This window comes from Salvelinus alpinus, chromosome 4 (genome assembly GCF_045679555.1).
Source record: "Salvelinus alpinus chromosome 4, SLU_Salpinus.1, whole genome shotgun sequence".
Classification (NCBI taxonomy): domain Eukaryota; kingdom Metazoa; phylum Chordata; class Actinopteri; order Salmoniformes; family Salmonidae; genus Salvelinus; species Salvelinus alpinus.
The window spans coordinates 1,757,451-1,767,855 of NC_092089.1; positions in this window are offsets into that span (position 1 = coordinate 1,757,451).

Genomic DNA, 10,405 nt, shown 5'->3' on the forward strand with positions numbered 1-10,405 from the left:
GCAAGGCTTGATATGTCGTCGCCATTTTGTTAGTTTTTTTTATATCATTATGTATTTCTAAATAATTTAGGCTATTTTGTGAACGTAAGTTTTTAGCTACTTTTGAAAATCATTTAGATGCACATTGAACTGTTGAGGTATTTTATTATTTCGGCCAACTGCACATATAGCTTCTGAATAGATTTTCTCATGAAAGTTGCCTTTGCTAAGAGATTGCTGGCGTATGTGCTCATCATTTATTACGAGAGAAGCTCGCAACGATGCAATCGAATAGAAAGCTGTCAACAATGTTTTGGCACAGAATGACGCAGCCTCACGGGGGGCGTTCACCGTTCTCGAGCACAGTGCACGATCTGATCAGTCTGAAGGAAACAATGTAGCCTAACTTTCCCTTTTCTTGGCTGGCTGAGAAACAGTTACAAAATAAACAAAACAAAACTGGCCGGCGAGTGAAACCCCACCTCCCCCAATTTGTATTACAAAATAAAACATAGGATTTTGTTTATGTAAAAAAAATAAAATAAATAAAATAAAATCACAAGGAATTCAGCTACACATTTGTTTAATTTAGGAAATATGTTCCCAAGTATACCACAAATTAAAAAAGAGACATGTCTTTTGTATGTGATCATGTCTCAATGTAATCAAGGTATGAAATGATTGTTATTTTCACAATACAATTTATTATTGGAATTAGTTGTGGTGAATTTGCAGCATTATTATAATTATGTCCCGACCCATAACCTTGGCACAGTGCACGGGCCCATAACCATCGACTCCGCGGCTGAATCTAGTTGCTTTCGCCTGCAGTACTGTAACTAGCTCTTCACCTAGCTGTCGAGACAAGTTACTACGGAGAATGCTACTGTAGTGTCTTCAACCGAGCGCTATGAAAACCGCGCGCAAATGTTGTTCTCTTCTGTATCCAGCCAGCCTATGCGTAGGGTTTCCTAGGAGGAGTAGGCCTAGCGACTTTAGTTATGTAACCAAACCAATATCTGAATACATCGCATGATTGTTGACGGTTGTCAGGAGGATAGGACAGTATCACCAAGCTCTCTTATCCTGTTTAATGTAGGCTAAACGCAGTTCTGGGACGCGCACGCTCGGTAAGTAGCACGAATATGTCGAATTTTGTAACATATCAAACCATCATGTTATGTTAGTTAGTAAGTATATGCTAGCGTGCTGTATCACAGCGTTGCAACAATATTGCATCTATCATATAATTTATTATGGGGGTGTGGGACCAGGGTTGAATTTTCCCTGCACAGACTGTGATAATATTTATTAAGCCAATGTTGCTGACACAAGTATTATAAGGCAGACAGAGGACAGATGAGGGAGAGGAAAGGGGCATGGACTCATCACACAAAAAAAGACTATCATCATAGAGATTTGTGATAACTGACAGACATGTAATAGTTTAATGGTTAAATTTGTTGTGCAATTATATGTTTTATTGGCAGATGTTCTGTGAAATAGGCTATATGAATGACAACAACAACAATGGCACGTGTCATGTCATCACCTACTTTATGTGTGCACTGTGCGTAATGCCTACAAGCTACCATAGTTCACATGATGCATCGCCATTCGCAAAATAAACTAGTGCGTAATGACAGTGACACGGTGAACGCTGGTAGATCACACAAGTGAGTGCGGTACTGGACATCCCTTCTAGAGGTCGACCGATTATGATTTTTCAACTCCGATACCGATTATTGGAGGACCAAAAAAAGCCGATACCGATTAATCAGCCGATTTTTTAAAATGTATTTGTAATAATGACAATTACAACAATACTGAATGAACACTTATTTTAACTTAATATAATACATCAATAAAATCAATTTAACCTCAAATAAATAATGAAACATGTTCAATTTGGTTTAAATAATGCAAAAACAAAGTGTTGGAGAAGAAAGTAAAAGTGCAATATGTGCCATGTAAGAAAGCTAACGTTTAAGTTCCTTGCTCAGAACATGAGAACATATGAAAGCTGGTGGTTCCTTTTAACATGAGTCTTCAATATTCCCAGGTAAGAAGTTTTAGGTTGTATCCTAAAATATAGTATAGGATAAAGTAATCCTTCTACCCCCCCCCCCCCCTTAAAAGAGTTAGATGCACTATTGTAAAGTGGTTGTTCCACTGGATATCATAAGGTGAATGCACCAATTTGTAAGTCGCTCTGGATAAGAGCGTCTGCTAAATGACTTAAATGTAAATGTAAATGTAGTTATTATAGGACTATTTCTCTCTATACCATTTGTATTTCATATACCTTTGACTATTGGATGTTCTTATAGGCACTTTAGTATTGCCAGTGTAACAGTATAGCTTCCATCCCTCTCCTCGCCGCTACCTGGGCTCGAACCAGGAACACATCGACAACAGCCACCCTCGAAGCAGCGTTACCCATGCAGAGCAAGGGGAACAACTACTCCAAGTCTCAGAGCGAGTGACGTTTGAAACGCTATTAGTGCTCACCCCGCTAACTAGCTAGCCATTTCACATCGGTTACACCAGCCTAATCTCGGGAGTTGATAGGCTTGAAGTCATAAACAGCGCAATGCTTAAACCATTGCGAAGAGCTGCTGGCAAAACGCACGAAAGTGCTGTTTGAATGAATGCTTACGAGCCTGCTGGTGCCTACCATCGCTCAGTCAGACTGCTCTATCAAATCATAGACTTAATTATAACATAATAACACACAGAAATACGAGCCTTAGGTCATTAATATGGTCGAATCCGGAAACTATCATTTCGAAAACAAAACGTTTATTCTTTCAGTGAAATACGGAACCGTTCCGTATTTTATCTAACGGGTGGCATCCATAAGTCTAAATATTCCTGTTACATTGCACAACCTTCAATGTTATGTCATAATTACGTAAAATTCTGGCAAATTAGTTCGCAACGAGCCAGGCGGCCCAAACTGTTGCATATACCCTGCCTCTGCGTGCAATGAACGCAAGAGAAGTGACACAATTTCACCTGGTTAATATTGCCTGCTAACCTGGATTTCTTTTAGCTAAATATGCAGGTTTAAAAATATATACTTCTGTGTATTGATTTTAAGAAAGGCATTGATGTTTATGGTTAGGTACACATTGGAGCAACGACAGTCCTTTTTCACGAATGCGTACTGCATCGATTATATGTGTCACGGCCGTCGAAAGAAGTGGACCAAAGTGCAGCGTGGTTAGCGTACATTTCCTTTATTTATAGAATGTTGCCAACAAAACAAGAAACAAAATAAACAACCGTGAAGCTTCCGAGGGCTATAGTGCCACTAACAAAGTCAACTACCCACACTGAAAGGAGGGAAAAAGGGCTACCTAAGTATGATTGCCAATCAGAGACAACGATAGACAGCTGTCCCTGATTGAGAACCATACCCGGCCAAAACATAGAAATAAAGAAACATAGAAAACAAAGCATAGAATGCCCACCCCACATCACACCCTGACCTAACCAAATAGAGAAATAAAACGTCTCTCGAAGGTCAGGGCGTGACAATATGCAACGCAGGACACGCTTCATAAACTAGTAATATCATCAACCATGTGTAGTTAACTAGTGATTATGATTGATTGATTGATTGTTTTTTATAAGATAAGTTTAATGCTAGCTAGCAACTTACCTTGGCTTCTTACTGCATTCGCGTAACAGGCGGGCTCCTCGTGAGGCAGGTGGTTAGAGCGTTGGACTAGTTAACCGTAAATTTGCAAGATTGAATCCCTGAGCTGACAAGGTAAAAATCTGTCGTTCTGCCCCTGAACAAGGCAGTTAACCCACCGTTCCTAGGCCGTCATTGAAAATAAGAATGTGTTCTTAACTGACTTGCCTAGTTAAATAAAGGTGTAAAAAAATCTGCAAAATCGGCGTCCAAAATTACCGATTCCGATTGTTATGAAAATTTGAAATCGGCCCTAATTAATCGGCCATTCCAATTAATCGGTCGACCTCTAATCTCTTCCCTCCGCTCTAGATCAGCCAGCCAGTGTAGCGACCAGGGTACACAATGTACGACCCACCGACCAAGAGCCTGATACAGCCAGTAATAACTGTGAAGAGAAGGGCAGAGAGTGTGCGTGTGTGTCACAACATTAGCTCTCTGAGATACATTGGTAACGAACATGTTAAGACTCCTGGGGGGTACTGATAATCTATTATTGAGAATATAATTGTATTTGATTCATCGTTTGTGTGTTTCTCCTAAAGTTTTGAACCAAGAGTTTGATATCAGACCATTTCTTACATTAATATATCACTTTGATTTATCTTGCCTTCCAGTTCTCCTACTTGGTCATTTTGTAAATATATATTATTTTCTGTAACTACTACATGTTCCCATCTCATTGATATCAGATGATTGGAGATGCACTAGTAGTTTCCACACCCACCATGTGTCATGTGCGTAATGGTCATGTGAGGTGAAATGTGCATATGTTGGGATGTGAACACTCAGTTTGTTTGTTTGACCTGACGAAGATCCGTTTCAGATGGAAACGTTGTCTATAAAGCGGTGAATTGGGAGCTTTAACAGTGTGCAGGCCTTCTTGTTCTTTATTAGCCCAGCACCTATGTTTTTAAGGATGTGCGTATGACCACAAACTTTTCTCTGTGTGTGTCTCATCAGCTTGTATGGAGTAGCGATACCACTTAGTATACTGCAATACTATCTCAACCGATCACTATCATGTACACTACATGACCAAAAGTATATGGACACCTGCTCGTCGTACATCTCATTCCAAAATCATAGGCATTAATATGGAGCTGGTCCCCCCCTCCCCCCGCCCCCCTTTGCTGCTATAACAGCCTCCACTCTTCTGGAAGGCTTTTCACTAGATATTGGAACATTGATGCGGGGACTTGCTTCCATTCAGCCACAAGAGCATTAATGAGGTCGAGCACTGATGTTGGGCGATTAGGACTGGCTCGCAGTCTGCGTTCCAATTCATCCCAAAGGTGTTCGATGGGGTTGAGGTCAGGGCTCTGTGTAGGCCAGTCAAGTTCTTCCACACCGATCTCGACAAACCATTTCTGTATTGACACCACTTGTGTTTGGTTGCTCGGCTTGTGTTTGGCTGCTCGGCCAGGGAAACCCATTTAATGAAGCTACTGACGAACAGTTATTGTGTTGACGTTGCTTTCAGAGGCAGTTTGGAACTCGGTAGTGAGCGTTGCAGCTGAGGACAGACGATTTTTATGTGCTACACACTTCAGCACTCGGGGTCCCATTCTGTCAGCTTGTGTGGCCTACCACTTTGTGGCTGAGCCGTTGTTGCTCCTAGATGTTTCCACTTTACAATAACAGCACTTACAGTTGACCGGGGCAGCTCTAGCAGGGCAGAAATTTGATGAACTGACTTGATGGAAAAGTGGCATCCTATGATGGTGCCATGTTGAAAGTCACTGAGCTCTTCAGTAAGGCCATTCTACTGACAATGTTTGTCTGTGGAGATTGCATGGCTGTGTGCGCAATTTTATACACCTGTCAGCAATGGATGTGGCTGAAATAGCCGAATCCCCTCATTTGAAGGGGTGTCCACATACTTTTGTATATATAGAATATAATGGCATGCTCTGTCAGTAGTGTGTTGTCATAGAGATGCTAATGTACTAGTAGTTATGGCTGATAACAGTGACAGTCTGATGGAGATAGTTGGATATGAGAGGGCCATTACAATGATTTAACCCACAGCTTGTTGAGTGCTGAGGATCACAATGATAATAGTGTCAAGTCTATCCATCACTGACATCCGCAATAGCTGTAGACCCGCTGCTTAAAGGCAGACTGAGCGAAATTACTTTGCCACGAACAGCACCGGAGATATTGTCAGTCACACACAGTATCTGCGCATGTGCAGGTGTTCGCTTCACGCTGTTCACAGCGTGGTAGCCAGGGCATCAAAACAGAGAAGTTGAGCCAATGCTCAATTACAGTAGAACAGAAAATTTACCCACTATGCTGTTTACTTTCTGCATCTACGTCATATCGCTGAGTCTACTTTTAATGTTGAGATATCGTCGACTGCTGGTTAGTTAGCACGACAGACACTTCCTTGGAACAGACAGACAGGCTGTTTATAGGACTGAGGGTCATAACATTAATATTTAGTCATAGTGAATAATACGATGAGCTTTTTTCTGTTCTGTATGTATTGGCCACACCTCTTTCCTCAGTCTATCTACATGTAGGCTACGTGTGGGCCTGCTGTTGACTCATGGCACTTGTACTTGTGATATCTAAACACATAATGTTGCCTATTCTATAATGCCATATTCTGAAAATTAAAGGTATTTAAACCTGTCACTCAATCTAGCCAACTTGACATTGTATTGACAAACAGGGCTATACTATATTGTACTGTAGTATACTGTCCTCTATCTCACCATGTCTTCATGTCACTGTGACCTCCACAATATGTATTCTCTCTCTCTCTCTCTCTCTCTCTCTCTCTCTCTCTCTCTCTCTCTCTCTCCCCCTCTCTCTCTCTCTCTCTCTCTCTCTCTCTCTCTCTCTCTCTCTCTCTCTCTCTCTCTCTCTCTCTCTCTCTCTCTCTCTCTCTCAATTCAATTCAATTCAATTCAATTCAATTCAATTCAAGGGGCTTTATTGGCATGGGAAACATGTGTTAACATTGCCAAAGCAAGTGAGGTAGATAATATACAAAAGTGAAATAAACAATAAAAATTACAATAAACATTACACATACAGAAGTTTCAAAACAATAAAGACATTACAAATGTCATATTATATATATACAGTGTTGTAACAATGTACAAATGGTTAAAGCACACAAGTTAAAATAAATAAACATAAATATGGGTTGTATTTACAATGGTGTTTGTTCTTCACTGGTTGCCCTTTTCTTGTGGCAACAGGTCACACATCTTGCTGCTGTGATGGCACACTGTGGAATTTCACCCAGTAGATATGGGAGTTTATCAAAATTGGATTTGTTTTCGAATTCTTTGTGGATCTGTGTAATCTGAGGGAAATATGTCTCTCTAATATGGTCATACATTGGGCAGGAGGTTAGGAAGTGCAGCTCAGTTTCCACCTCATTTTGTGGGCAGTGAGCACATAGCCTGTCTTCTCTTGAGAGCCATGTCTGCCTACGGCGGCCTTTCTCAATAGCAAGGCTATGCTCACTGAGTCTGTACATAGTCAAAGCTTTCCTTAAGTTTGGGTCAGTCACAGTGGTCAGGTATTCTGCCACTGTGTACTCTCTGTTTAGGGCCAAATAGCATTCTAGTTTGCTCTGTTTTTTTGTTAATTCTTTCCAATGTGTCAAGTAATTATCTTTTTGTTTTCTCATGATTTGGTTGGGTCTAATTGTGCTGTTGTCCTGGGGCTCTGTGGGGTGTGTTTGTGTTTGTGAACAGAGCCCTAGGACCAGCTTGCTTAGGGGACTCTTCTCCAGGTTCATCTCTCTGTAGGTGATGGCTTTGTTATGGAAGGTTTGGGAATCGCTTCCTTTTAGGTGGTTGTAGAATTTAACGGCTCTTTTCTGGATTTTGATAATTAGTGGGTATCGGCCTAATTCTGCTCTGCATGCATTATTTGGTGTTCTACGTTGTACACGGAGGATATTTTTGCAGAATTCTGCATGCAGAGTCTCAATTTGGTGTTTGTCCCATTTTGTGAAATCTTGGTTGGTGAGCGGACCCCAGACCTCACAACCATAAAGGGCAATGGGCTCTATGACTGATTCAAGTATTTTTAGCCAGATCCTAATTGGTATGTTGAAATTTATGTTCCTTTTGATGGCATAGAATGCCCTTCTTGCCTTGTCTCTCAGATCGTTCACAGCTCTGTGGAAGCTACCTGTGGTGCTGATGTTTAGGCCGAGGTATGTATAGTTTTTTGTGTGCTCTAGGGCAACGGTGTCTAGATGGAATTTGTGGTCCTGGCGACTGGACCTTTTTTGGAACACCATTATTTTGGTCTTACTGAGATTTACTGTCAGGGCCCAGGTCTGACAGAATCTGTGCAGAAGATCTAGGTGCTGCTGTAGGCCCTCCTTGGTTGGTGACAGAAGCACCAGATCATCAGCAAACAGTAGACATTTGACTTCGGATTCTAGTAGGGTGAGACCGGGTGCTGCAGACTGTTCTAGTGCCCGCGCCAATTCGTTGATATATATGTTGAAGAGGGTGGGGCTTAAGCTGCATCCCTGTCTCACCCCACGACCCTGTGTGAAGAAATGTGTGTGTTTTTTGCCAATTTTAACTGCACACTTGTTGTTTGTGTACATGGATTTTATGATGTCGTATGTTTTTCCCCCAACACCACTTTCCATCAATTTGTATAGCAGACCCTCATGCCAAATTGAGTCGAAGGCTTTTTTGAAATCAACAAAGCATGAGAAGACTTTGCCTTTGTTTTGGTTTGTTTGGTTGTCAATTAGGGTGTGTAGGGTGAATACATGGTCTGTTGTACGGTAATTTGGTAAAAAGCCAATTTGACATTTGCTCAGTACATTGTTTTCATTGAGGAAATGTACGAGTCTGCTGTTAATGATAATGCAGAGTATTTTCCCAAGGTTACTGTTGACGCATATTCCACGGTAGTTATTGGGGTCAAATTTGTCTCCACTTTTGTGGATTGGGGTGATCAGTCCTTGGTTCCAAATATTGGGGAAGATGCCAGAGCTAAGGACGATATTAAAGAGTTTTAATATAGCCAATTGGAATTTGTTGTCTGTATATTTGATCATTTCATTAAGGATACCATCAACACCACAGGCCTTTTTGGGTTGGAGGGTTTTTATTTTGTCCTGTAACTCATTCAAGGTAATTGGAGAATCCAGTGGGTTCTGGTAGTCTTTAATAGTCTCTCTCTGTCTCTCTCTCTCTCTCTGTCTATCTCTCTCTCTGTCTATCTGGGTCAGGCTACAGTAGTGGTCACTGTAGAGGTGACCAGTAGTCAGAGAGATACTGAGCTCTATATGATAACATGGTCTGACTGGAAGCCTCTTCAGAGGAGAAGGACAAGGCACTGTTGAGAGACAGATGAGTTGTTTCATAAGAGGCTCTCCATAGAGTAAAGAATGTACAACAGGGTGTGTTTTATTAGGAAATGAAGAGTATCTCAATAAGAGAGAGAGAGAGGGGAATGAGACAGAGGGGAATGAGACAGAGGGGATGATAGGGAAAGAGTTATAGGAGATGGTGTTTGTTTTGGCGTGTAATGGTCAGCACATAGACTACAGAGCAAGTGTGTATGTGTGAGACAGAGAGAGAGAGAGAGAGAGAGTAGAGTAAAGTATGGCTGTTCAGGGGAACATTATTGTTGGGTGTGTTACTTGCCATAGCATCACATTAAAAGTCCATTTACAATGGGGTCAATGAAAAGCTTACTTGACTTAGAGGAAACCAGGGGAGGGGGAGGAATTCACACTAGTTTCCAAAAATACGTTTTGCCCGTTCCTACGGATTTGTGTTACACCACTACTGAGAGGGGAGGAGGGGAAAGTTCTGGAGGATGTGAATGGAAGGATTGAGGTTGAAGAGGAGAAAAAGACTGAAGAGAAGAGGGGGAGGAAATCTGTTTTTCATTAACATGGATACGGTGCCTGGTGCTGGGTTGACCGTTTTACTGTGTGGTCTGTTCAGAGAGAGAGAGAGTTGACCGTTTTACTGTGTGGTCTGTTCAGAGAGAGAGAGAGTTGACCGTTTTACTGTGTGGTCTGTTCAGAGAGAGAGAGAGTTGACCGTTTTACTGTGTGGTCTGTTCAGAGAGAGAGTTGACCGTTTTACTGTGTGGTCTGTTCAGAGAGAGAGAGAGTTGACCGTTTTACTGTGTGGTCTGTTCAGAGAGAGAGAGAGTTGACCGTTTTACTGTGTGGTCTGTTCAGAGAGAGAGAGAGAGTTGACCGTTTTACTGTGTGGTCTGTTCAGAGAGAGAGCGAGTTGACCGTTTTACTGTGTGGTCTGTTCAGAGAGAGAGAGTTGACCGTTTTACTGTGTGGTCTGTTCAGAGAGAGAGAGAGTTGACCGTTTTACTGTGTGGTCTGTTCAGAGAGAGAGAGTTGACCGTTTTACTGTGTGGTCTGTTCAGAGAGAGAGAGAGTTGACCGTTTTACTGTGTGTCTGTTCAGAGAGAGAGAGAGTTGACCGTTTTACTGTGTGGTCTGTTCAGAGAGAGAGAGAGTTGACCGTTTTACTGTGTGGTCTGTTCATAGAGAGAGAGTTGCAAAGGGTTGCTGACAGACATGAAACAGAGAAGGTTGGAGAGAAAAGAGAGAAAGGCGGAGTACAGTAGAAGGGAGGGAGGGAGGGAGAGAGAGAGAGAGAGAGAGAGAGAGAGAGAGAGAGAGAGAGAGAGAGAGAGAGAGAGAGAGAGAGAGAGAGAGAGAGAGAGAGAGAGAGAGAGAGAGAGAGAGAG